This window comes from Aegilops tauschii, chromosome 2 (genome assembly GCF_002575655.3).
Source record: "Aegilops tauschii subsp. strangulata cultivar AL8/78 chromosome 2, Aet v6.0, whole genome shotgun sequence".
Lineage (NCBI taxonomy): Eukaryota > Viridiplantae > Streptophyta > Magnoliopsida > Poales > Poaceae > Aegilops > Aegilops tauschii.
The window spans coordinates 487,270,828-487,296,994 of NC_053036.3; positions in this window are offsets into that span (position 1 = coordinate 487,270,828).

Sequence of the window (26,167 nt, forward strand, 5' to 3'; positions counted from 1 at the left end):
CTTGTGTCCCTCTGTCTTCTTACCTCACGACTTGAATCTCGGGACGAGATTCTTGTTTAGTAGGGGTGAGTTGTCACATCCCTAGATCTGGTTTGCACTAGGCTAGCCCTTCATGTGTGCATCATGTTTAAATTTCTAAGGAACTTGAAATGGGGATGATCAAACCCCTAGCACCAAAACAATGCAAATAGGTTCAACTCTAAAATGTTTTCAATGAACCCAAATTGGCGTGCAAAAATGTTCATGATTTATGAAAAACGTGAAAACCATATCCAGAGATGATGCATATTTTTGCAGGACATTTTGGTATTTGAATTAACACAATACATATTTGAATTGGAGCTATTTAAATGCTATATATAATTTAGATGCTTCAAAAATGTTGGAAATTGTTCAGGGTCACTGGAATAATTCATATAGGACCCATGACTAATTCCAGGATTTTATGAAATGATTTGGTATTTTAATCAAATCAAAAACAGAAAGAAATTAGAAAATAGAAACAGAATTAGAAAAGAGAGGAAAAGAGTTACCTGGGCCACTTACCTGGCCAGCCCAGCCCACTGGCCTGGTGCCAGTCATCCCTAACCTCTGCCAGTAGGCAGAGGTGGGACAGCACACGCGCGCGCGAGGCGCCACGCCTCCTCCTGCTTGCCGCTGAACCTCTGGACGCGTGGGTGAACGCCCCGGTGTCGTCCCGATCCACCCGACCTCTCTCACTCTCTCCCTTCTCTCTCCCTCGCTGATCCCCACCTCACCGAGTGCAGCCGACGCTGCCGTTCGCCGTAGCTGCAGCCACCGCCTCCCCCTCGTTTCTCTGACCGGCCCACGAACTCCGCCCTAGACCCCGAGCACCTCTCCGCCGACCCACGCAAGGCCGGAGGACCCCAAGACGATGCCGCGACCTGTCTTCCCCGTCCACGGCGGCCGGATGCTGCCGTCCGATTCGCCGTCTCCGCCGCCTCCCTAAGGCCACTGAGCTGCTCTACTACCTCACTGTGAGCTCCTACGCCGCCCCTCTCTCTCGGCGTGCTCCATTTCGCCGCGTAGCCATCACTTCTGTCGAACCGAGAACCCGTCGCCGCCGTGGCTAGAGCTCACACACGTCGCGTCTGAGCATACCACCGTGCTCAGCGCAATACCAGAAGCCCAAAACCCCCACCCACTGCTCCTGCCGTTCGCTGTAGCATCGTTTTCGCTGACGCCCAATCTCTGGCCGCCGCCATAGCTCGTCTCCGGCGAGTTTCCGGCCACCCCGCGCCCTCCAGATTCTTCGGTTGGATGCGGTCGAGCACGGGCTCCCTCCTGGTGCCCTCAGTGCAACCAACCGCTGCCCCTAGCGCCACCCCGGCAAGTCGCCACCACACTGGATGGTCGCCGGCCGCCCAACCCCGGCCATGCCGACGTGGCACCATCATTAGCGGCTAATGACGCCATTAACTAACCCCCTAGCTCACTGGCAGATGGGCCCCGCCCCTTAATTAACCACATGTTTATTTCCTGTTTAAATTAAGCTAATGCCCGTGGCCCCACCGGTCAGTTTGACCTTGCCACCTCAGCGTTGACCTGGCCCCACTAGCCAGCCTCTGCTGCTGACACTGTTACACGGACCGCGGGACCCATAGGTCAGGGTTAACCTGGACCGCGGATGTTGACCGCTGACATCACAGTGACGTCATGCTGACCCAATAAGTATTTTCTGGATTTATTCTTTTTGGGAAATTCCAGAAAATATCACAAACTTCAAAAATTCATAGAAATTAATCTGTAACTCCAAATGCAAAGATTTATATATGAAAATTGATCAGAAAAATTCAATCTTTCTATCTGTACTAGTTTCATGCATGTTAGAACACTTTAACCTTGCTGTTTAGATGAGACAAGTCAATGCACTAATATGACCTCTTATTTTGGGTTTGCATTTGAATCTTTGATTCAAATGAGCTCAAACGAACCTGTTCTAAGTTGCATTAGCTCGAATCACAACATATTGACATGTCATGATCATGCATCATATTGTGCATTGCATTGATTGTGTTCTTTCCCTGTTTGCCGGTATTTGTCCCCTTTCAGTGGACGTAGTTTCGATGATGAGATCGATGACACCGATGAAGAACTATACTATCTTCAGAAGTGCCAGGCAAGCAAAATCCCCTTGGTCATTCCAATACAAACTCACTCGCTCACTGCTGCTCCATTTTACTGCATTAGGACAACAACGATTCAACTGTTACATGCTGCGGTAGTTGAACCCCTTTTCCTCTGCATGACCTTTCATTGCCACAGTAAATAGATGAAACCCACTAGCATGAGTAGGAGTTGTTTGAGCCCTGATGTGCCTACTCATTCATGCTTGTTTGTCATGCGTGCTACTGCTTAGATTTGAGTCAGATCTGGTTCATCGGAGATGAATCGGAGGTGTGTGAACATGTCCTACTGTTGAGAGCTAAGTGTGTGAACACGATTTGGTAAAGGTAGAGGTGAGAGGCCATGTAGGAGTACATGGTGGGTTGTCTCATTGAAACCGTCCTCAGGAACTGAGTTCGGTGTTTGTGATCCATGAACAGCTACTACCACACATTGGGATCCTTAATTGACTCTCTCGGCTTCTTAACCACCCTTGTCCTCTGTCCAGGAGTTGCAAGTAGTTTCTGGTGTTTGTAATATGCTGGACGCCGTGCGCAGCGCTGACCTGAGGGGTGGGCTGTGATGCGGTAGGCACGTGGTCGGGTATGCCGGGCGCCCGTTTGGTGTCCCGGAACCCTGTACACATCGTTCGGGGCCGTGTGTGGAAACCTCGGCCGGACTCCCTGCGGATGGAACCTGAATAGGCGATAAACCTGGACTAGAGACTTGAGTGTTTAGGTAGGCCGTGGCCGACACCCTCGTTGGGCTTTCGCTTGAAGGTTTCCGAGTACATGTCGTGTAAACGGCGGTAAGTGGTGAGAGCGTGTGTGAAGAAGTACACCCCTGCTGGGTTATAAACGATCTATTTTAATAGCCGCGTCTGTGGTAAAGGACTTCTGGGTTGCCTATTACAGTTCATAGACAAGTGAAAGTGGATACTCTAAAATGCGCAAGATAAGCGTGAGTGCTATGAATGGTGTTCTTGTAGGGAGACGGGAGCGGATCCATGGTGGTGTATTGATATGGTGAATATGTGGACTCGTGTGCGCCACCTCAAAAGAGTTACTTGTAGTCGTAGTTTAGGATAGCCACCGAGTCAAAGCTGGCTTGCTGCAGTTAAACTCCACCACCCCGTTTTGATACCGATGCATATGTAGATAGTTCTGATGTAAGTCTTGCTGGGTACATTTGTACTCACGTTTGCCTATTTTATGTTTTGCAGAGAGACTTCAGTCTCGCTTTTAGTTCTCCGTGGACTTCGACGTTTAGCTTGTTACCTCAGCTACGATCTTGTGCCATCAGCAGGATCTTGTAGATAGTCAGGCTTCTCAGCCTTTTTCATTTGTAGTTGTCTGTACTCAGAGAAGTTAAGCTTCCGCATGTGCTTGTTGCTTGTATGCTCTGTATGTTGGGTCATGAGACCCATGTTTGTAATACTTGGCTCCTCAGAGCCTAATGAATAAATACTTGAGTCGTAGAGTTATGTTGTGATGCCATGTTGTATTTACACATATCGAGCATATTGTGTGTATGATTGAAATGCTTGGTATGTGTGGGATCCGACAACCTAGTTGTTTATCCTTGGTAGCCTCTCTTATGGGGAAATGTAGTCTTGTGCTTCCATGAGCCATAGTAGTCCGCTACAGCCCGGTTCATCGGAGGCCTGCTAGCCCAGCACTACTGCTCCGGAACACTTGACTGGCCGGCATGTGATTCACTTCGTTCCTGCGTCTGTCCCTTTGGGGAAATGTCACGCGGTGACATCTGGAGTCCTGCCTAGCCTGCTACAGCCCGGTTCACCGGAGTCCTGTTAGCCCAGTGCTACAGCCCGGATTCGCACGCTGCTGACCGACATGCTCGATGTTGATTCATGTATGCCTATCCCCGTAAGTTAGTGCCACTTTGGGTTCACGACTAGTCATGTCGGCCCGGGTTCTCTGTCATATGGATGCTAGCGACACTATCATATACGTGAGCCAAAAGGCGCAAACAGTCCCGGGCCATGGTAAGGCGACACCCGTGGAAATACCATGCGTGAGGCCGCAAAGTGATATGAGGTGTTACCGGCTAGATTGATGTGACTTGGAATCGGGGTCCTGACAGCTTTGGTATGAGAGCCTGACTGCCTGTAGGATTATCAAGCCTAACTGGTCGAAGTTGAGTCTAGAAATGCTTTAGTTATACAAGGGAATTGATTGTGGATGGGAACGTAAGGCTCTTTTTACTCCTTTACCTTATGCCTTCTGATCTGAGTCACCCTCTTCTCTTCTACGGGGATTAAGACTAGGCTTCTCATCTTTCTATCAGGATCACGTGTTTCTAATCCGTAGACTTATAGATTGATGGATTCAAGTCTCAGTTTAGTTTCTATTACTTCCGTATGTTCATAGCTGACCTCAGAACCTTGATATTGTGATGTTGAGTGGTCATGCCACTATTTTGCAGGATGTCTCAAATCTTTTTGAGCATTTACAGATGTTATGTTATCCGAGTCATCCCAGGTTTCTAAATAGTCCGATGCATTTGCAAATCCCTTCTTTCTGTTCCCGATGTCCCTTTGGGCCAGTTCAGCCACACTAATCGGTCTGTTGAGGTACTCCATTGCCTTGACATATATGTTGGAGCTAGTATTATGACCCTAGGCATCCTAGAGAACCACCCAGTAATCTAGCAATGCTTTATATTCCTAGTGTGATGATTCTGGCCGTCGTTCTCGAAAGCATCCTGTGATGCCATTTAGTTAATAGGCATTCTATTCTGGGTTCTTGAACCCGAGATTCACCCTACTTACCTCCTGTTGATAGTGTTTGCTCGTTCCTTAGGATATTAGTAAATTTGCGATAGTCCTCGAGGTCCGTGGTATTTCCTTCTTCCAAATACTATGAACCGCTTATGGCAGAAGTTCCTCGCTGAACCGAAAGATCACAACCAGAGTGCTCTTGACGAGTTCTCGATTCTATGTGGTGACTCTGCTAATCCTACCTTTCTGCATGGGTTATCCGGAAGAAATATGTGGAACTCTTCCACATACTAATCTATGCATCCACAACTCAGACAATCATATGTTCCCTGAGTTGTCCCCCTTCAGTTATATTCCGATCTTCATCTATCAATTGATAGTCAAGAGTATGTGTGCGATCGTGTTCATTGATGCCTATTATTCTTGTGGTCCGTCAAGCCATTCTATTCTAGAATAACTAGGAGAAACAAACTCCAGTACCTCGTCCATCTCTAGGATTGGGTCAAAGCAGTTGTATTCCGTAGATCAAATTGCCAATCCAGGTTTTGTTCCATTCTACCTTAGAGTGTTGCCTCCTTATGTCAGGATTGTCATGAGAATTGCACCATCTGTTATGAATTCTTGATGCAGTGATACTTCTTGCCATCATTGTACATTCCTCGGTTCCGTGTTGTTGTAACCGGAATGCCGACAGGTGAATCATGATGTGTGAAATCAATACTCCTAGAAACTCCGTTGCTTGGTAGTTAATGGACAATACTCTCATTCTTATCATGTTGGATATTGAATCACAGTTCTAGGATAGATTGTGCTACCTAGTCCTTATTTCTGGTGCACTCTTTGATCAATGAGTTAGGATATATCAATCCCTCACTCTTTTGATCGTATCATCTTGCCCTGAAAAGCAAGATTGTTCTCGAGCTTAGTACCATATCGGTGGTTCGTGATGTTCCGAATATCTTCTCGGAAGTATTACTAGGTTGTCACCTGACCGCTATGTTGAGTTCGTGATCATGTTGGTTTTCCTCCAAACCACCCATTCTCCAAGAATCTGTGTGGGATACTCCTGAGCTAGTTGGTTAAGCCAAACAACAACTTGGAGAGTTGGAAGATAAAAGCTTGTCTGACTTAGTTCATGTTAATGGATATCTTTTTGTGTTTGTGTGTGTGTTGAAGAAAGATGATATCTTCTCCAATTAGTCCTCGTGATCAATTGTTGGATCTATTGCCTTGACAAAACTTTGACTTGAGTATGGGCTATCGTCAAGTCAAAATTAGAACCAACGATGTTCGTAATGTTGTCTTACTCGTGGTTGATCCCTCAAGCATACACCATTACATCTTTTGGTCTGACCAATGCTATCACCATGTTCACATGATGGTGGAAGTCCAGTGATATGGAAATTCCGATGAGTTGCTGTTGAGCCCATCAGCAGCATTTTGTCTCCCCCATGATTCATGTTGAACATCAACCTAGTGTTGAAAACTTTATAAGCAATGCCTTTGTCTTCCATTCATGAAGCTTATGCTTGGATGGAAGAAGTGACTTCTTCGAATTCATGTGCATTTGGTGCAAGTTGCTGCCGTGAGTTCGAGAAAGATTGTTTTTGTTTCCTCTGGTACCATCCCAAGTCAGTTATGCATGTGCGAATGTATTCTATGGTTTGGTAGATTAATTACCACCACTCCATATGTATTCCCTAGCACACCAAGCCACTGATTGTTTTGTTCAAGGAAAATGAGTTTGTTGTGCTAATACTAGTTCATCCACAAGATTTTGTTATCCTCAATGATGGTTCCCTACCAGAATTCGGTAGCGTTTTGTTGTAAGACTACTATGTGGTCATGCTTGTCTTGGACAGCGCGTTCGCAGGTGTGTAGCTGAACCAGCCCATGTTTTGGAGCTTGCTATCGTAGTTCACTCCCCGAGAATCTCGCAACGTCATCTCGTCGATTTGTGTTGCAAACTTTCATTTTTCTTTCTAGACTTGATGAGTCTGGAATATCCTAACACCAACCAGATCTGAATCTCAGGCAGATATGATCGTTGGAACATTCCCAACATTTGCATTTTGTTCCCAGCTTGCACCCCATCGTGCCAATTTTCCATGGGCTGCCCTTCTCAGCAGTTGCTGTCCAGGTTCATCTTCAAAAGTGGACTTACCATGAGTCCCATCCATTTCCGATGATAAGCAAAAATCATCCATTTCGTTGTCTTCAACAAGGTAGTCCACATCATCCATTCTAGCCTGAGTGTGCCGTTCTTCCGAACTCCTTCAAACGGTCGTTTGTGAATTTCCTTAGGCTAGTATATAGAGTTCCAATGATCTCTGTATCAAAAGTAATTCTTTTGCCACTTAAGGGAATAATTTTACGAGTCACCTCTCCCAAGGTGCCCCGTTATGGGATCATGGTAATTGTTTCCTCGCTACCTTGAAACCCTCGTCAAATTGTTTCTTCTGTCCCTCCTGATGCATGTTTTGCCTCTCAGCTCCAGAGATGTTTCTACGTCTCATTCCGTGAGTTGATCTTGTGATCATTAAGATGATCCTAAGTTGCTCAAACCTCATGAAGATCGATGCTTCTAAAATTCTCCCTTTCTTCTCGTTGTCATGTTGGATGTAGTTCTCAAAGCAAGACGTCGAGATCAAGGTGATGCAATGAATCAACATCCTCGAGAAAGACATCTGGATCGTGAAGATTGTATTAGCTTGTGTCCCTCTGTCTTCTTACCTCACGACTTGAATCTCGGGACGAGATTCTTGTTTAGTAGTGGTAAGTTGTCACATCCCTAGATCTGGTTTGCACTAGGCTAGCCCTTCATGTGTGCATCTTGTTTAAATTTCTCAGAAACTTGAAATGGGGATGATCAAACCCCTAGCACCAAAACAATGCAAATAGGTTCAACTCTAAAATGATTTCAATGAACCCAAATTGGTCTGCAATAATGTTCATGATTTATGAAAAAGGTGAAAACCATATCCAGAGATGATGCATATTTTTGCAGGACATTTTCGTATTTGAATTAACACAATACATATTTGAATTGGAGCTATTTAAATGCTATATATAATTTAGATGCTTCAAAAATGTTGGAAATTGTTCAGGGTCACTGGAATAATACAGATAGGACCCATGACTAATTCCAGGATTTTATGAAATGATTTGGTATTTTAATCAAATCAAAAACAGAAAGAAATTAGAAAACAGAAACAGAATTAGAAAAGAGAGGAAGAGAGTTACCTGGGCCACTTACCTGGCCAGCCCAGCCCACTGGCCTGGTGCCAGTCATCCCTAACCTCTGCCAGTAGGCAGAGGCGGGACAGCGCACGCGCGCGCGAGGCGCCACGCATCCTCCTGCTTGCCGCCGAGCCTCTGGACGCGTGGGTGAACGCCCCGGCGTCGTCCCGATCCGCCCGTCCTCTCTCACTCTCTCCCTTCTCTCTCTCTCTCGCTGATCCCCACCTCACCGAGCGCAGCCGACGCTGCCGTTCGCCGTAGCTGCAGCCACCGCCTCCCCCTCACTTCTCTGACCAGCCCACGAGCTCCGCCCTAGACCCCGAGCACCTCTCCGCCGACCCACGCAAGGCCGGAGGACCCCAAGATGACGCCGCGACCTTTCTTCCCCGTCCATGGCCGCCGGATGCCGCCGTCCGATTCGCCGTCTCCGCGCCTCCCTGAGGCCACTGAGCTGCTCTACTACCTCACTGTGAGCTCCTACGCTGCCCCTCTCTCTCGCCGTGCTCGATTTCGCCGCGTAGCCGTCACTTCTGTCGAACCGAGAACCCGTCGCCACCGGCCGTGTTGCCGCCGTGGCTAGAGCTCACACACGTCGCGTCTGAGCATACCACCGTGCTCAGCGCAATGCCAGAAGCCCAAAACCCCCACTGACTGCTACTGCCGTTCGTTGTAGCGTAGTTTTCGCTGATGCCCGATCTCCGGCCGCCGCCATAGCTCGTCTCCGGCGAGTTTCCGGCCACCCCACGCCCTCCAGCTTCTTCGGTTGGATGTGGTCGAGCACGGGCTCCCACCTGGTTCCCTCAGCGCAACCAACCGCTGCCCCTAGCACCACCCCGGCGAGTCGCCGCCGCACTGGATGGTCGCCGGCGGCCCAACCCCGGCCGTGCCGACGTGGCACCATCATTAGCAGCTAATGACGCCACTAACTAACCCCCTAGGTCACTGATAGATGGGCCCCGCCCCTTAATTAACCACAGGGTTATTTCCTGTTTAAATTAAGCTAATGCCCGTGGCCCCACCGGTCAGTTTGACCTTGCCACCTCAGCGTTGACCTAGCCCCACTAGTCAGCCTCTACTACTGACACTGTTACACTGACCGCGGGACCCATAGGTTAGGGTTGAGCTGGACCGCATGTGTTAACCGCTGACATTACAGTGGCGTCATGCTGACGCAATAAGTATTTTCTGGATTTATTCTTATTCAGGAAATTCCAGAAAATATCACAAACTTCAAAAATTCATAGAAATTAATCTGTAAATCCAAATGCAAAGATTTATATATGAAAATTGATCAGAAAAATTCAATCTTTCCATCTGTACTAGTTTCATGCATGTCAGAACACTTTAACCTTGCTGTTTAGATGAAACAAGTTAATGCACTAATATGACCTCTTATTTTGGGTTTGCATTTGAATCTTTGATTCAAATGAGCTCAAACCAACCTGTTCTAAGTTGCATTAGCTCAAATCATAGCATATTGACATGTCATGATCATGCATCATATTGTGCATTGCATTGATTGTGTTCTTTCTCTGTTTGCCGGTATTTGTCCCCTTTCAGTGGACGTAGTTTCCACGATGAGATCGATGACACCGATGAAGAACTATACTATCTTTAGAAGTGCCAGGCAAGCAAAATCCCCTTGTTCATTCTGATACAAACTCACTCTCTCGCTTCTGCTCCCTTTTACTGCATTACGACAACAACGATTCAACTGTTACATGCTGCGGTAGTTGAACCCCTTTTCCTCTGCATGACCTGTCATTGCCACAGTAAATAGATGAAACCCACTAGCATGAGTAGGAGTTGTTTGAGCCCTGATGTGCCTACTCATTCATGCTTGTTTGTCATGCCTTCTACTGCTTAGAGTTGAGTCAGGTCTGGTTCATCGGACATGAATCCAAGGTGTGTGAACATGTCCTACTGTTGAGAGCTAAGTGTGTGAACAGGATTTGGTAAAGGTAGCGGTGAGAGGCCATTTAGGAGTACATGGTGGGTTGTCTCATTGAAACCGTCCTCAGGAACTGAGTTCGGTGTTTGTGATCCATGAACAGCTACTACCACACATTGGGATCCTTAATTGACTCTCTCGGTTTCTTAACCACCCTTGTCCTCTGTCCAGGAGTTGCAAGTAGTTTCTGGTGTTTGTAGTATGCTGGACGCCGTGCGCAGCGCTGACCCGAGGGGTGGGCTGTGATGCGGTAGGCACGTGGTCGGGTATGCCGGGCGCCCGTTTGGTGTCGCGGAACGCTGTACACATCGTTCGGGGCCGTGTGTGGAAACCTCGGCCGGACTCCCTGCGGATGGAACCTGAATAGGCGATAAACCTGGACTAGAGACTTGATTGTTTAGGTAGGCCGTGGCCGACACCCTCGTTGGGCTTTCGCTTGAAGGTTGCCGAGTACATGTCGTGTAAACGGGGTAAGTGGTGAGAGCGTGTGTGAAGAAGTACACCCCTGCAGGGTTATAAACGATCTATTCGAATAGCCGCGTCCACGGTGAAGGACTTCTGGGTTGCCTATTACAGTTCATAGACAAGTGAAAGTGGATACTCTAAAATGCGCAAGATAAGCGTGAGTGCTATGGATGGCGTTCTTGTAGGGAGACGGGAGCGGATCCATGGTGGTGTATTGATATGGTGAATATGTGGACTCGTGTGCGCCACCTCAAAAGAGTTACTTGCAGTCGTAGTTTAGGATAGCCACCGAGTCAAAGCTGGCTTGCTGCAGTTAAACTCCACCACCCCCTTTTGATACCGATGCATATGTAGATAGTTCTGATGTAAGTCTTGCTGGGTACATTTGTACTCACGTTTGCCTATTTTATGTTTTGCAGAGAGACTTCAGTCTCACTTTTAGTTCTGCGTGGACTTCGACGTTTAGCTTGTTACCTCAACTACGATCTTGTGCCATCAGCAGGATCTTGTAGATAGTCAGGCTTCTCAGCCTTTTTCATTTGTAGTTGTCTGTACTCTGACAAGTTAAGCTTCCGCATGTGCTTGCTGCTTGTATGCTCTGTATGTTGGGTCTTGAGACCCATGTTTGTAATACTTGGCTCCTCAGAGCCTAATGAATAAATACTTGAGTCGTAGACTTATGTTGTGATGCCATGTTGTATTTACACATATCGAGCATATTGTGTGTATGATTGAAATGCTTGGTATGTGTGGGATCCGACAACCTAGTTGTTTATCCTTGGTAGCCTCTCTTATGGGGAAATGTAGTCTTCTGCTTCCATGAGCCATAGTAGTCCGCTACAGCCCGATTCACCGGAGTCCTGCTAGCCCAGCACTACTGCTCCGGAACACTTGACTGGCCGGCATGTGATTCACTTCGTTCCTGTGTCTGTCCCTTCGGGGAAATGTCACGCGGTGACATCTGGAGTCCTGCCTAGCCTGCTACAGCCCGGTTCACCGGAGTCCTGTTAGCCCAGTGCTACAGCCCGGATTCGCACGCTGCTGACCGACATGCTCGATGTTGATTCATGTATACCTTTCCCCGTAAGTTAGTGCCACTTTGGGTTCACGACTAGTCATGTCAGCCTGGGTTCTCTGTCATATGGATGCTAGCGACACTATCATATACGTGAGCCAAAAGGCGAAACGGTCCCGGGCCATGGTAAGGCGACACCCGTGGAAATACCGCACGTGAGGCCGCAAAGTGATATGCGCTGTTACCGGCTAGATCGATGTGACATGGAATCGGGGTCCTGACAACGGTCCCCTTGGAGACCGGCGACGGGAGCCCCAGTCAATCCGTCCCCCAGCCGCATACTACTCTAGAGGCCCACGTGGCTCCAAAATCTAGTGAGTGACACCCTGCAGGAGAGAGAGGAGCGGCGACCTCCGGTAATCTGGAGGCGCCGAATTCCACGGCAGATGCACTGCAAAGCGCATCCGTTCTGGATGAGCACCGCATCCTGATGGGCATGGTGGCTGAGAAGATTCAGTCCGCCAAGAGCAGGCTAGACGAAGCCTTCACCAGCCTGCTATCAGGCTTCGAGGTACGCAATGTAATGTTTTTTTGTTTAGATCATTTTTATGAGAAATATGCCTGTATATAGATAGTAGCCCTTGAGACTTTGTTCGGCTTTTTGAAAGAAAAGCGAGCAGAGGATCGATAATCAGTTGTCAGGTGGTAACATACTATGTTATTTGGATTAAAACAGGCTTCTCTGTTAGCGGCGACTGCCCAATCAGCGGAAGTTTCCGAACTCAAACGAAAACTGGAAAGGGCCGATGAGGACCTAGTCCTTGTTAACATGCGGCTCGACCAGGCGCAAGGTATAAGATACATCTTACTGTATGCCTGTTTATGTCCGTATTTTGTGGAAGTTCAAGAGCTGAAATGCGCGTATTTGTACAGATGGCGCCGCCGCGGTGGAGACCCTCAGGGGTGAGCTTGCCCAAGCCAAGGAGCAAGCGAGGGTAAGCAAGGCGGCTGCGGATAAAGTGGCTGTGGACTTAACGGCCGAACAGACCGCTCGGCACCGTTTTGAGGAAGAGGTGACCGAGATGGAGCAAAAGCTCAAGGACGCAGCCGCCAAGTGCGAGTCCTTAGAAAAGGAAAATAAGGCGAAGGAGACTGAACTCGCCAAGGCCCTTCAAGAAGCTTCGGAGGCGCGGTCTGAATCTCGCGCAGCGCGCGAGGAAATCCGTCAAGCCGGACAGATAGCGGCTAGTAAGCCCTATCTTTTACAGGCTAAATTTGGGGACCGGAAGTATGCCTTGGTTAATCGACTATGGAGTTCTCCAGACGCATGTGCGGATCTGCCGAAGAGTGCTACGGCCGCCGCCCAATTCTTCCAGGCCCAGGAGGGGTACGCGGCGGAGAAGCTCTTCTGGTCGCAGTTTGCGGGGCAGGAGCGTCCCGTACTGCTAAATAACTAGATGGCACAATGGGCGGAGCTGCAGAAGATGTCCAGCGCAGCCATGAAGGACGTCATAGTCCGGTTGTGGCCGGCGAAGCCATTCCGGAGAGCTACTTCGGCCTCGTGGCGCGTCTCATCGATGCGCTGCCCCGAATTGACGCTGTTAAGAGGTGGTCTTGTATAGAAGGGGCGCGAATGGCCTTCACCCGTGTCAAGATGCACTGGGGGAAAATGAAGGCCGAAAAGGTGGCAGTCGAGGGTCCGCCCGAAAGCAAGGACCACCGTACACCAGAGCGCTACGTTGAGGAAGTTCTCAAGGGTGTCCGCCTTGTAGAAGGCCAATGCTCTAAGATGTAGTATTCGAATGAACGGTTCCGAACTATCCGGAAGTTTGTTTCATGAACTAAGGCTTTTTGTAATATATTCATGCCTTTAAGAAGAATTTTCTCCTCTTGTGCAGCCATTTTTGTACCTGAGAGTTCCCAGTTGTCGGCTTCAACCCCCATGTAGATACTACTGGGGTGTTCGGAGTTGCATATGACCACACTTAACCCAACGTCTTGGTCCGGAAAGGAGGGGTCTGATACGTCTCCAACGTATCTATAATTTTTGATTGCTCCATGCTATATTATCTCCTGTTTGGACATTATTGGGCTTTATTATTCACTTTTATATTAGTTTTGGGACTAACCTATTAACCAGAGGCCCAGCCCAGAATTGCGGTTTTTTGCCTATTTCAGAGTTTCGTAGAAAAATAATATCAAACGGAGTCCAAACGGAATGAAACCTTCGGGAACGTGATTTTCGGAACGAACATGACCCAGAGGACTTGGACCCTACGTCAAGAAATCAAGCATGAAGCCATGAGGTAGGGGGCGCGCCTACCCCCCAGGCGCGCCCTCCACCCTCGTGGGCCCCACGTTGCTCCACCGACGTACTCCTTCCTCCTATATATACCTACGTACCCCCAAACAATCAGATACGGAGGCAAAAACCTAATTCCACCGCCGCAACCTTCTGTACCCACGAGATCCATCTTGGGGCCTGTTCCGGAGCTCCGTCGGAGGGGGCATCGATCACGGAGGGCTTCTACATCAACACCATAGCCTCTCTGATGAAGTGTGAGTAGTTTACCTCAGACCTTCGGGTCCATAGTTATTAGCTAGATGGCTTCTTCTCTCTTTTTGGATCTCAATACAATGTTCTCCCCCTCTCTTATGGAGATCTATTCGATGTAATCTTCTTTTGCGGTGTGTTTGTTGAGACCGATGAATTGTGGGTTTATGATCAAGTTTATCTATGAACAATATTTGAATCTTCTGAATTCTTTTACGTATGATTGGTTATCTTTGCAAGTCTCTTCGAATTATCAGTTTGGTTTGGCCTACTAGATTGATCTTTCTTGCAATGGGAGAAGTGCTTAGCTTTGGGTTCAATCTTGCAGTGTCCTTTCCCAGTGACAGTAGGGGCAGCAAGGCACGTATTGTATTGTTGCAATCGAGGATAACAAAATGGGGTTTTTATCATATTGCATGAATTTATCCCTCTACATCATGTCATCTTGCTTAAAGCGTTACACTATTCTTATGAACTTAATACTCTAGATGCATGATGGATAGCGGTCGATGTGTGGAGTAATAGTAGTAGATGCAGGCAGGAGTCGGTCTACTTGTGTCGGACGTGATGCCTATATACATGATCATACCTAGATATTCTCAGAACTATGCTCAATTCTGTCAATTGCTCAACAGTAATTTGTTCACCCACCGTAAAATACTTATGCTCTTGAGAGAAGCCACTAGTGAAACCTATGGCACCTGGGTCTATTTTCCATCATATTAATCTTTCAACCCTTAGTTATTTCCGTTGCTTTTATTTTACTTTGCATCTTTATCACAAAAATACCAAAAATATTATCCTATCATATCTATCAGATCTCACTCTCGTAGGTGACCGTGTAGGGATTGACAACCCCTTATCGCGTTGGTTGCGAGGATTTATTTTTTTGTGTAGGTGCGAGGGACTTGCGTGTAGCCTCCTACTGGATTGATACCTTGGTTCTCAAAAACTGAGGGAAATACTTACGCTACTTTGCTGCATCACCCTTTCCTCTTCAAGGGAAAACCAACGCAGTGCTCAAGAGGTAGCAGTGTCAGTGCGGTGAACCAGGTAATCGGACTATGTGGTTTTATTACTCTCACTTAGCTATAGGAGTTTGACGATGGGTCTACAAAGTAGCCTCTGGTATGTACGCAGCTATCCGGATACGGATGCGTTACATATGTGACCGGAAAACAGTCCTTCGTGTAATACGTGAAAAATCGCTAAAGATTTTAATAAGTCACTGGGTGGCTGACCAGCTCTCGCCGCATCATGACAGTCAGTTTTCGGCTTTCTCTAGTAAGGTGCTTAACCAGATGAAACAGAAACACAATCACAGTAGTTCTCCCTTTAGTACCCTAGCCGATTAGACGGAACGTAAGGTAGCAAACATAGGAGCCGGGCAACCCAACTATTGACCAAAGACATGATTCAGAGCCGATGCATATAGTGCCGAACTCGGGACGCTGAACTGTACTATAAAGCTGTTCGGACTTTTTGTTTGGCAACACATGTGTTGCCATATAGAGCCCCTGGTAATTTGTGCCGAGGTGTGTGCGTGAAGCAAACTGAATAGACGGAATAAAGTCTATAAGTAAAGACAATGTCGAATAAGAATTTGGTTCACTGAAATCTGATTGATACGTCAAGACGTAATCTTACAGAAGGTACCATAATCACCAAGGCCATTTTACATGCCGGGGGTCTAAGGCTAAGGGAAAAAGCTCTATACAGGTTCTTGAGTGAAGTTGTGGTATGGAAAATTCTTTGCACCTTCCTGCCGCACGTCTGCGCCGCTTTCGCCTGAGCAAGACATATTCCTTGAGAGGAATGACTTTGACTATTTGCACGAAACCGCGCTCGGAGAAAGTCCTCGTGAGTCCGTAGAATGATTTGGTTTTGATTCCCCTGTAGTAAAAGAGAACAAATGATTAAAGAAAGGGGAAGGTCGTATAGGGTCAAACCGTACTATAGGCTTGCCAGTATTGCGCCTCCGCTGATGCCCAAGGTATTTTGAGTGCAAAATTGTGCACACGCGGCACGAACTTCGCAGATGTGCATGGCGATCGACGGAGGCAAACCTGCTAATCCAGCTCAGGAATTGCTGAGCCGTTAGTATGCGGAATTGGCCGGCCTTGTGTAGTGGAGCCCGGCGGCCTAATAGCCAATGAGGTGTGCGGCTTAGCGGGGCCGCTTTGTATTTCGGCCGCGATGGCCACGGTATGCTTCTCAGTACGGAGAGAGCGTTCCATGTTGCCGTTGATTGTAATGATGCCACGTGGGCCGGGCATTTTAAACTTTAGATAGGCGTAGTGCGGGACCGCGTTAAAGTGGTCGAAAGCGGTTCATTCGAGCAGTGCGTGATAGCCACTGCGGAACGGGACGATGTCGCAGACTGTTCCATGCTATATTAAATTCTGTTTTGGACATTATTGGGCTTTATTATACACTTTTATATTATTTTTGGGGCTAACCTATTAACCGGAGGCCCAGCCCAGAATTGCTGTTTTTTGCCTATTTCAGAGTTTCGCAGAAAAAGAATATCAAACGGAGTCCAAACAGAATAAAACCTTCGGGACCGTGATTTTCGGAATGAACGTGATCCAGAGGACTTGGACCCTACGTCAAGAAAGCTACCAGGAGGGCATGAGGTAGGGGGGCGCGCCTACCCCCCCGGGCGCGCCTCCACCCTCGTGGGCCCCACGTTGCTCCACCGACGTACTTCTTCCTCCTATATATACCTACGTACCCCCAAACGATCAGATACAGAGCCAAAAACCTAAATCCACCGCCGCAACCTTCTGTACCTGTGAGATCCCATCTTGGGGCCTTTTCCGGAGCTCCGCCGGAGGGGGCATCGATCACGGAGGGCTTCTACATCAACACCATAGCCTCTCCGATGATGCGTGAGTTGTTTACCTCAGACTTCCGGGTCCATAGTTATTAGCTAGATGGCTTCGTCTCTCTTCTTGGATCTCAATACAATGTTCTCCCCCTCTCTTGTGGAGATCTATTCGATGTAATCTTCTTTTACGGTGTGTTTGTTGAGACCGATGAATTGTGTGTTTATGATCAAGTTTATCTATGAACAATATTTGAATCTTCTCTGAATTCTTTTATGTATGATTGGTTATCTTTGCAGGTCTCTTCGAATTATCAGTTTGGTTTGGCCTACTAGATTGATCTTTCTTGCAATGGGAGAAGTGCTTAGCTTTGGGTTCAATCTTGCGGCGTCCTTTCCCAGTGACAGTAGGGGCAGCAAGGCACGTATTGTATTGTTGCCATCGAGGATAACAAGATGGGGTTTATATCATATTGCATGAGTTTATCCATCTACATCATGTCATCTTGCTTAAAGCGTTACTTTGTTCTTTTGAACTTAATACTCTAGATGCATGCTGGATAGAGGTCGATGTGTGGAGTAATAGTAGTAGATGCAGGCAGGAGTCGGTCTACTTGTCTCGGACGTGATGCCTATACACATGATCATACCTAGATATTCTCATAACTATGCTCAATTCTGTCAATTGTTCAATAGTAATTTGTTCACCCACCGTAAAATACTTATGTTCTTGAGAGAAGCCACTAGTGAAACCTATGGCCCCCGGGTCTATTTTCCATCATATTAATCTCCCGACAACAAGCTATTTCTGGCGCCGTCTTTATTTTGCTTTCTTTACTTTGCATCTTTATCATAAAAATACCAAAAATATTATCTTATCATATCTATCAGATCTCGCTCTCGTAAGTGACCTTGAAGGGATTGACAACCCCTTTATTTCTTTGGTTGCGAGGATTTATTTGTTTGTGTAGGTGCGAGGGACTCGTGCGTGGCCTCCTACTGGATTGATACCTTGGTTCTCAAAAACTGATGGAAATACTTACGCTACTTTGCTGCATCACCCTTTCCTCTTCAAGGGAAAACCAATGCAGTGCTCACGAGGTAGCACGGCGAACCGAAGAGGACTTCCAGTGTAATTGAGCCCGTGCAGCGGGCCTCTACGCCAGGTATTACTCCTTTAAAGGTAGTTTTGGTGGGTTTGATTCTTGACGGATCGATGCCCATTTTGCGGACAGTGTCTTGATATAGTAGATTGAGACTGCTACCGCCGTCCATGAGGACTCGTGTGAGATGGAATCCGTTGATGATTGGATCGAGGACTAGAGCTACTGAACCTCCATGACGGATACTGGTTGGGTGGTCTTTACGATCGAAGGTGATCGGGCAAGCCGACCATGGCTTGAATTTTGGGGCGACCGGCTCTATGGCGTAGAAGTCCCGTAATGCGCACTTGCGCTCCTTCCTAGGGATATGTGTGACATATATCATATTCACTGTTTTTACCTCTGGGGGAAATTGCTTCTGTCCCCCTGTGTTCGGTTGACGAGGCTCTTGGTCATTGTCATCGCTGGGCAGCCCTTTCCCCTTGTGTTCGGTGTTTAGTTTGCCGGCCTGTTTAAAGACCCAACAATTTCTGTTGGTGTGATTGGCGGGTTTATCGGGGGTGCCATGAATCTAGCAGGGCCGATCAAGTATTCTGTCTAAACTAGATGGGCCATCTCTGTTTGCCTTGAATGGCTTCTTCCGTTGACCGGGTTTGGACCCACTGAATCCGGCATTGACCACCGTGTCTTGGGTTCCTTCGTTATTGTTTCGACGCTTGTGCTTGTTGCGTCGTGGCTTGCCATTGCCATCCCTGGGTTCGGAGGTGCCAGGGTCGCTAGTACTATTGCTTCTACAAGCAAACCAGCTATCCTCTCCCGCGTAGAAGCGGGTCATAAGTGTTGTAAGGGCTGCCATGGACTTCGGCTTTTATTGGCCGATGTGTCCGGCGAGCCACTCATCTCGGACGCTATGTTTGATGGCCGCGAGGGCTTCTGCGTCCGGACAATCCACAATCTGGTTCTTTTTGACTAAAAACCTGGTCCAGAGCTGCCGGGCTGATTCTTCGGGTTGCTAGATTATGTGACTAAGATCATCGGCGTCTGGGGGCCGAACATAGGTACCTTGGAAGTTGTCTCTGAATGCATCCTCCAAGTCTTCCCAGCTACCAACAGAGTTTTCTGGTAGGATGTTCAGCCAGTGCCGTGCTGGCCCCTTAAGTTTTAGGGGGAGGTACTTGATGGCATGTAGATCATCACCGCGTGCCATGTGAATGTGGAGAAGAAAATCTTTGATCCATACTGCGGGATCCGTTGTGCCGTCGTATGATTCGATGTTCACAGGTTTATACCCTTCTGGGAACTGGTGTTCCATTACCTCATCGGTGAAGCATAGGGGGTGTGCGGTGCCTCGGTATCGGGCAACGTCATGGCGCAGTTCGGACGAAGTCCGTATGCGGTTTTCGGCCCGGGTGTGGTTATGATTGTCGCGCCAGGCTTGATAGCCATCTTCCCGTGCCGGGGCATGCCCCCGCGATCTATAGATTGATCTGGTCTTACCGGCTCTATTGTCCAGGTCTTGACGTAGTTCATGAGTGTATCCCCGAGCTGTTTCTTCTCTGCTTTTACGGCGAGGTGGTGCGGGCTGGTGTTCGGCTTGAGTTGCCGTTTTGTCCTGGCCACGTGGTGGTCGGTCGGGTCCGTCAGCCGCGTTACGCGCGAGTGGTATGGGCTCCCGCACCTCATCGTCGAATTGGGGTAGCAGCTTACGCTTCGGGTAACTCTTTGTTGGGTGTTTGAGGCTGTATTCTTCGGCTGCCAGGACATTAGTCCATCTGTCATTGAGCAGATCTTGGTCAGCTTGAAGCTGCCGCTGCTACTTTTTTAGGCTTCTCGCTGTGGCGATTAACCGGCGCTTAAAGCGCTCTTGTTCGAGGGGTTCCTCTGGCACGATAAAATCTTCGCCACTGAGGCTCAGGTCGTCCTCGGAGAGTGGTAGATAGTTGCTATCCTCCGAGTCTTCGTTCCCTACTTGCTCGTCCTCCCGATCATCCTGTTCGGATTTTGGTTCGATGGGGTCTTCTTGGTCTTCGGCATTCTCTAGACTATCATTGTCTCCGGTGCCGGTATTGCTATTTTTTTCCGCGACGCGATTTAGAGCGGCGCCGCTGGCATCGACGCTTTGGTGGTATCTCAGGAGGTTCGTCTTCGACTGGATCCTTCCCATCATCGTCGTCGCCCTCTTTGGGTGTGTCCACCATGTATACATCATATGAGGAAGTGGCCGTCCAGCGTCCGATGAACGACGGGTTTTGTGCCTGCTCCTCTCCTGCATCGTCGTCCATACCGTCGATGTCTTCGGATGCGTAATCGAGCATGTCGGTTAGATCCTCGACAGTGGCTATGAAGTGGGTGGTGGGTGGGAAGTAAAATTCCCTATTTTCAGCCCCTAGCCCGGGCTGGGCGCAATTCGGGAGCGGTTCCTCTGTGATGGCGAGGGATCGCATTAAGTCCAAGGTCTCGTTTAAGAGCGAGGTTTGGACAGGGACGGAAGTGTCCTGGCCAAGCTCGCATGGTTCGGAGTTAGTGTTCGGAGAAGAGTCCGGCTTGGTGATGACTGTCGGAGACGCTATTCTCTCCAGCTCTCCAGTGCTGGGCCCTATAGCCGCAGGGAGTCCGGCGGGCTCTAGACTCCCGTCTTCGGACCTGGTGACGCGTTCCGGATCTAAAGACGGAGCGGTTGTTGGGGCCGCGAATCCTTGGAAGATCAAGTCTCCTCGGATGTCAGCGACGTAGTTTAGATTTCCAAAACTAATCTGGTGACCATGGCCATAGCTGTCGATCTGCTCTAGGTGGCCAACCGAGTTGGCGCGTAGTGCGAAGCCGCCGAATGCGAAGATCTGGTCGGGGAGAAAAATCTCCTTCACGGCAGTGTTGTTGCAGATGATTGATGGAGCCATCGAGCCTTTCGATGACGGCACTGTGGAACTCTCGGGTAGGGGGTCCCAAACTGTGCGTCTAAGGATCGAAGGTATCAGGAGGTAGGGACACGATGTTTTACCCAGGTTCGGGCCCTCTTGATGGAGGTAATACCCTACTTCCTGCTTGATTGACTTTGATGAGTATAGGGGTTACAAGTGTTGATCTACCTCGAGATAGTGATGGCTAAACCCTAGATGTCTAGCCTGTATGATTATGATTGCCTCTACGGACTAAACCCTCTGGTTTATATACACACCGGAGGGGGCTAGGTTTGTACAGAGTCGGTTTACAGAGAAAGGAATCTTCATATCCAGTCGCCAGGCTTGCCTTCCACACCAAAGGGAGTCCCATCCGGACACGAGAGAAAGTCTTCTATCTTGTATCTTCGCGGCCCATTAGTCCGGCCCATGTTGCACAGCCCGGGCGCCCGAGGACCACCTAATCCAGGACTCCCCCAGTGGGTTTGGAAGATGTAACGGCCCGAGACCGACGCTCCAAACGCCTTCCATATATTTCGTGATCGCCGTGTGTTTCTTTTGCTTGCTCTATTTATTTTGCATTGCATCATGTCATCATGCCATCATGCCATTTAATTTTTAAAACTCAACTAAGTAAATTGCATGGATCTTCGATCCATTTAAATCGAGGGAGATGCACATGGTGGCTTCTCTTTATAACATATCCTCCCAATATTAGGGAGCTATATTAAATATTTCTTTAATTTGGAAATCACCATAACACACTTGCAAATTATCCCAATGTCTTTGTTATCTTAATTCTTCGTCTCCAATCTTGCCATATATTCTTTCATCATATTCTGGAGCTCCGCCAAAAATCCGAACATTTTTGGACCTTCCCAACCCTCACTTCCTATTCAAATCATTTGTATTTAAATCAAATGAGTTTGAATTCAAATCTTTCAATCTTGCCCTTTTCTATTTTCTCGGCACAAGCACATTTTTGTGAGTCCGGAAAAATTACCCCCATGCGCAAAATCTTTCCCTAACCCATCTCTTTCTTTTCTTCTCTCTATTTCTTTTCTGTTAAAGGAAGTATGAGAGAGAGAGAGAGAGGAGAGAGACAGCCCAGGCCGGCCTGCTTCCCCGCAGCCTTTTGGCCCAAGGCCCAGCTCCGGCGCCCTTACCCTAGCCTCCCTTCTCTTGATTCCATCTCCCTCCAGCGCCGCCAGGACCCCGATCCCCTCGCCCTCCTGCTCGATCCCCATCTCCCCCTCTCGATCCCGCGTGCCTCCCCCTCCTGCTGCCGGCTACACCACCAGATCAGGCCGGCCTCCGCCGCCCTTGCCCGTCCCCAGCCGGACCCCTCCAGCAGGGCCCCGTCCCCACCTCCAGCGCGCCAAGCTCGCCGCCTCCCTGCCATTGCCGCGTGGCGCCCGACCTCCTCCTCGCCGCCCTTGGTGCCGCACCACCGGACCTCCCCATCGCCCTCGTCGACGACCAGCGCTGCCCCTGTAGCCTCCCCTCCTCCGCGTCGTCGCCTCCCCATGGCGCCGCGCCCGGCCTCCCGCACCACTACCATCTCCAGCCGCGGCCGTCTTCTACGCAGCTGCTCTGCTCCGCTCCGCCGCCATTGCTCTGTCCAGCAACTGTGCCGCCGCTGCCCTCCTCTGCTCCGCCTCTGTTGCGCCAAGGCACCCCGGCCATCTCCTGCTCCTCGCTGGCCATCGCTGTGCGCGCTGCCGCTTCCCTGCTTCAGGCCAAGGCCGACGCCGGCGACTTCTTCTAGCCACGGCTCGGCCACGCACCAACAACCAGCAGCTCGAGCTGCCTCCATGCATCTCCGGTGACCTCCCAAGGCAGAGCCGTGCAAGTCCCTCGATGCCCCTTTAGTTCATCAAGACCGCCAAGTCCAATGATGCGTCAACTTCCTCTCCGATGCATGTACGGCTACAGTTTCCCTGGATTCGTCAAGTTCCTCTTCGACACTGTGTACCACTACCGCCGCTCGAACATCTACAGAACGTGTACCACAACCAGCGCTGAAGAACCGTGAACGACTACCGCTGACGCTCCAATTTCGTCCACGATTGCCATGTACAACTACCGTCGACCCGCGAAGACCCCGGGGACGTCAAGTTCCTCGCCATGACCCCGAACATCTATGGAACATGAACGACTACTTCCTCTTTGACTCGTGAACCACTACTTCCACTACGCCGCCACGTGTGCCACTACTTTCCACGACGACCCGTGAACAACTACCTCCACTTCGAACCGTCCGCCCCGAAACGCACGCTTCGAAGGTATAACCCCGAGGCGACGCTCGTGAACGAATGCATGTGTGTTGTATGAGATGCTCGTGTTTGCACCATGTTCGAGAGAGGTCTTTGCACGTTCCTCGTTTGCCATGCCGCCGTCCCGTCGGAACCCGGAATACGGGAGCACCCCCCCCATCCTTGCATCACACGCTCATGCCCACTTCTTTTGCACCGGTATCTCCATGACCTACCGGAACCGATATGTTGCCGTGGCATCATTTTCGGATTCGTTGCTGTGGCACCCCTTTTCTTCCACCACGGTGACAAATGCTTCATAACATGCTTATGTCAACATTTTCATAAATTGCATAAAACTTGTAAATGTCATCTGCATCATGATAACAACATTTAAAATGTTTATATTTGTTGTTCCATTAAATTGCTAAATATGCATATGGGGATTTTCCGGAATTGTTGTTTGTTAGTTCCGGCCTTATTTAAATTGCCTAAAATGTGTAGTTTACTTATGTCTCACCTCTTGCCATGTTAATCAACATTTAATATTGTTGGGTACACAAACGGGAGAGAAGTAAATAATCGTATGTGGTGTTTCGTCAATATGCAACTCGTTGCATATTGAGCTCCACTTAATTTGTAGTATTGTTTGTTGCACTTTGCCATGCCATGCCTCATTAAACCGGACATGCATCATACTTGATTGTGCATCATGCCATGTGCATGTGGTGGTTGTTTACTATGTTGTTTGTTTCTTTTCGGGTTGCTTCTCTCATTAGCTTCGGTTTCGTTCCGGAGTTGTGAGGATTTGTTCGACTACATCCGTTTGTCTTCTTCATGGACTCGTTCTTCTTCCTTGCGGGATCTCAGGCAAGATGACCATACCCTCGAAATCACTTCTATCTTTGCTTGCTAGTTGTTCGCTCTATCGCTATGTTGCGCTACCTACCACTTGTTATATCATGCCTCCCATATTGCCATGTCAAGCCTCTAATCCACTCTTCCTAGCAAACCGTTGTTTGGCTATGTTAACGCTTTTGCTCAGCCCCTCTTATAGCGTTGTTAGTTGCAGGTGAAGTTGAAGATTGCTCCATGTTGGAACATGATTATGTTGGGATATCACCATATCTCTTATTTAATTAATGCATCTAAATACTTGGTAAAGGGTGGAAGGCTCGGCCTTATGCCTGGTGTTTTGTTCCACTCTTGCCGCCCTAGTTTCCATCATACCGATGTTATGTTCCTTGATTTTGCGTTCCTTACGCGGTTGGATGATTTATGGGACCCCCTTGAGAGTTCGCTTTGAATAAAACTCCTCCAGCAAGGCCCAACCTTGGTTTTACCATTTGCTACCACCTATCCCCTTTTCCCTTGGGTTCTGCAGACTCAAGGGTCATCTTTATTTTAGACCCCCCCGGGCCAGTGCTCCTTCGAGTGTTGGTCCGAACCGAGCAGCCTGCGGGGCCACCTCGAGGAAACTCGAGGCCTGGTTTTACTCATAGCTTGACTTATCCGGTGTGCCCTGAGAACGAGATATGTGCAGCTCCTATCGGGATTTGTCGGCACATCGGGCGGCTTTGCTGGTCTTGTTTTACCATTGTCGAATTGTCTTGTAAACCGGGATTCCGAGACTGATCGGGTCTTCTCGGGAGAAGGTTTATCCTTCGTTGACCATGAGAGCTTATAATGGGCTAAGTTGGGACACCTCTGCAGGGTATTATCTTTCGAAAGCCGTGCCCGCGGTTATGTGGCAGATGGGAATTTGTTAATGTCCGGTCGTAGAGAACTTGACACTCGACTTAATTAAAACGCATCAACCGCGTGTGTAGCTGTGAGGTCTCTTTTCGGCGGAGTCCGGGAAGAGAACACGGCTTTTGGGTTATGTTTGACGTAAGTAGGAGTTCAGGATCACTTCTTGATCATTACTAGTTGACGACCGTTCCGTTGCTCCTCTTCTCGCTCTTATTTGCGTATGTTAGCCACCATACATGCTAGTGCTTGCTGCAGCTCCACCTCACTACCCTTTCCTTCCTATAAGCTTAAATAGTCTTGATCTCGCGGGTGTGAGATTGCTAAGTCCTCGTGACTCACAGATACTTCCAAAACAGTTGCAGGTGCCGACGATACCAGTGCAAGTGTCGCAACCGAGCTCAAGTGGGAGTTCAACGAGGACCTTGGTCGTTACTATGTTTCGTTTCCTGTTGATCAGTAGTGGTGCCCAGTTGGGACGATCAGGGATCTAGCAGTTGGGTTATCTTCTTTTCTTTTGACTTTGACCGTAGTCGGTCTATGTGTGTACTCTGATTGATGTATGATTTTATTTATGTATTATGTGAAGTGGCGATTGTAAGCCAACTCTTTATCCCATTCTTGTTCATTACATGGGATTGTGTGAAGATGACCCTTCTTGCGACAAACCACAATGCGGTTATGCATCTAAGTCGTGCCTCGACACGTGGGAGTTATAGCCGCATTGTGGGCGTTACAAGTTGGTAATTAGAGCCATCCCCAACTTAGGAGCCCCCTGCTTGATCGAATCGCTGGCGTTGTTGAGTCTAGAACAAAAATGTTTTGAGTCTTAGGATTATATATATCGGAGAGTAGGATTCTTTTTACTCCTCAGTCCCTTCGTCGCTCTGGTGAGGTCTCCTGACGTAGAAGCTTTGACTTTTCTATCCTCAAATTTCACTAAAAAAATTTTTAGGATCACGCGGGTATCTTGGAATCGTTCCGATGGTTTTGTGACGAGAACATTGTCTTGGTGCCTCCTGACATTTTGGGGTTGTGGCAGTGTCCCGGGGAGTTGAGCGCCGAGGTGTTGTCGTCACAATTTTATCGTTGCAGTTCTGGAATACCTGAGTTTCGCCGACATCGAAAATCTCTTTTATGCAGTTATTGGTGAGATCACCTCGACGCCACCCAGTACTGGGGCGGGAGTTCGGGAGTATTGCCATAACTCGTATAACGGATGCTTTTCGAAGGTTGAGGTAAAC